Here is a 2,508-nt window from a genome sequence, read left to right on the forward strand (position 1 = left end):
TTGCAAAGGGATATATCTTGCCCACAGCCAACCTGAGGGCACTTGGGAGTCATTGTTTCCCCATTGGAGGCTCTGATGAGATCACAGCCCTGGCTGATGCCTGGATTTATGGGTGGTGAGAACTATGCCAGGCTTCTGAGCTACAGAAATTGTGAAATAATAAATGTTTCAACAGGCTATGTTTGTGGTAATTTATTACTCATCCTAGAAGACAAATACAACAGTATCCATCTTAAAGGGTTCTAATAAAGACCAAATGAGGCCCATCAGATGGCGGACCCTTAGTAATTTGGTGATCATTAGCTGCCACTGTCATGATGCTTAGGGCACAGTGCTTTACAAAAATAGAGTTTCGAAGAGGCAAACAGGGACAGGCGAGTGGGCTCACCTCCGAGTGGGGTCAGGATGGACGAGGACGTGCAGACCACCCTGAAGATCCTCATCATTGGCCAAAGTCCAGCCTGCTCCTGAGGTTCACAGATGATACTTTTGATCCAGAACTTGCGGCAACAATAGGTGTTGACTTTAAGGTGAAAACAATTTCTGTGGATGGAAACAAAGCTAAACTTGCAATATGGGATACTGCTGGTCAAGAGAGGTTTAGAACATTAACTCCCAGCTATTATAGAGGTGCACAAGGTGTTATATTAGTTTACGATGTCACAAGAAGAGACACTTTTGTTAAGCTGGACAATGGTTAAATGAATTGGAGACATACTGTGCGAGAAATGACATAGTAAACATGCTGGTTGGGAAAAAAAATCGACAAGGAAAATCCCGAAGTTGGTAGAAATGAGGGCCTGAAATTCTCACGAAAGCATTCCATGTTATTTATAGAGGCAAGTGCAAAAACCTGTGATGGTGTACAATGTGCCTTTGAAGAACTGGCTGAAAAGATCATCCAGACGCCGGGTCTGTGGGAGAGTGAGAACCAGAACGAGGGCATGAAGCTGTCACACAGGGAAGAAAGCCACGGCGGAGGGGCCTGCGGCGGTTACTGCTCTGTGTTATAAACTCTGGGAAATTCCATCTCTCTTGCATATTGGATCAGATAGTGACATCTTTCTGTATATAAACTCACTGCCGTTTTAGGGACCTTGAAGTTTGCACACAATTGTTTTGTATCATAGCAGTAAATACTTGCAAGAAATCCCATTCATTGGCTTTCCCAGGTAGAATGTTATGGTAAGCACGGGGTTTGGAGTCTCTAGGTTTTTATGTAACATAAAATAGGTATACCGTTAGGTGTACATTGGATTTTATGATTTACATTTATTATGTAATTTAAAAAAAATCCGTCTAGTACACATTGGTATAAAGTCTACTTTTGGTCTCCTTTTTTGCTTAAATACTCCTGTCAATTACTGAATTACTTGGTATACAGGTATCCTACCTGTCAGATTTCCTTTGAGGAATAACACAGCTTTTCTAGAATGTGGGAGATTCTTTTAGAACTAAGCAAAATTCTCAGAATGTAGCCCAGGTCAATTCATAATTAAATCTCCATTTGTTCTGATGATGCCTCAAAAATGTACTTACATGTTAAAGAAGTTTGAGGTTTTTTTCAATTTACTTCAATGATTAGTTCAGTTATTTAACGAGTTTTAATCCTGTAATGTGTCCATTGGATTTGTGATCCTTTCACAGTGTTTTTAGTGCCTAGTGATTGGCAGAATGGAAATAAGATTTTCCCCTATTTTGGTCCCAGAAGAACAGAGCAGAGCAGTACACTACACTACTTTAGTACCTTCAACCTTGAAAACCACCATCTTTTCTTGCATGTGCTCTTAGTGTTCATCCAGGTACCTCAACTGTACCCATATTATGTTTTTGAATATCTGTGTCTTATGACTTCCACAAGTGGATAGTTGATCCTCAAAAACCTATTTCTGTATTTTAAAAGTGAGGAGAAACCATTAGAGAAAAGCATATTGCTTCCAGATTCTGACATGTGTGGAAAAATGCTGTTGCAGTGAAAAGGTTGATAATTTGCTATAACATGTAACCAATAGTTTATCAAAACCAACTGTACAGACTAATAAATCTTTTCCACAGTATTCAGTTTCCTAGAAAAAGAAATAGGGCTCCAGTCAGCAGCTCATCAATTAGCCTGTTTTAAAAGATCATAAGTGGATAGGGATGTGGCTCAAGCACAAGGATGTCTGTCAAACATGAGGTCCTGAGTTCAAACTCCATGACTGTAAAGCAAAAAATCATAGGACTTGGCAGACAAGAACCTCATATTGGAACAAACCTGAAGTGAGACCTTGTTACCTTACTGGACACATATCCATTAGGATGCTTTAGGCTGCAAGTATAAAATGCCTGACTGATGGTGGTTATATTCACTTGGGATTCCTAGAGGCAGAGGGTGAGGTGAGGAGTCCTGTGAAAGTGATGTGTTCTAGTGTTTCCTAGCCAGGAGCCAGTGGCTCACGCCCATAATCCTAGCTACTCGGGAGGCTGAAATCTGAGTATCAAAATTCAAAGCCAGAAAAGGCAGGAAAG

At 40.5% G+C, this 2,508-nt stretch overlaps 1 pseudogene; it reads left to right on the plus strand.

Moving 5' to 3' along the window:
* Positions 1 to 360: 360 nt before the first annotated feature.
* LOC125361789 lies at positions 361 to 1,184 on the plus strand (annotated as a pseudogene).
* The last annotated feature ends 1,324 nt before the right edge of the window (positions 1,185 to 2,508 follow it).

Source organism: Perognathus longimembris, chromosome 13, assembly GCF_023159225.1.
Source record: "Perognathus longimembris pacificus isolate PPM17 chromosome 13, ASM2315922v1, whole genome shotgun sequence".
Lineage (NCBI taxonomy): Eukaryota > Metazoa > Chordata > Mammalia > Rodentia > Heteromyidae > Perognathus > Perognathus longimembris.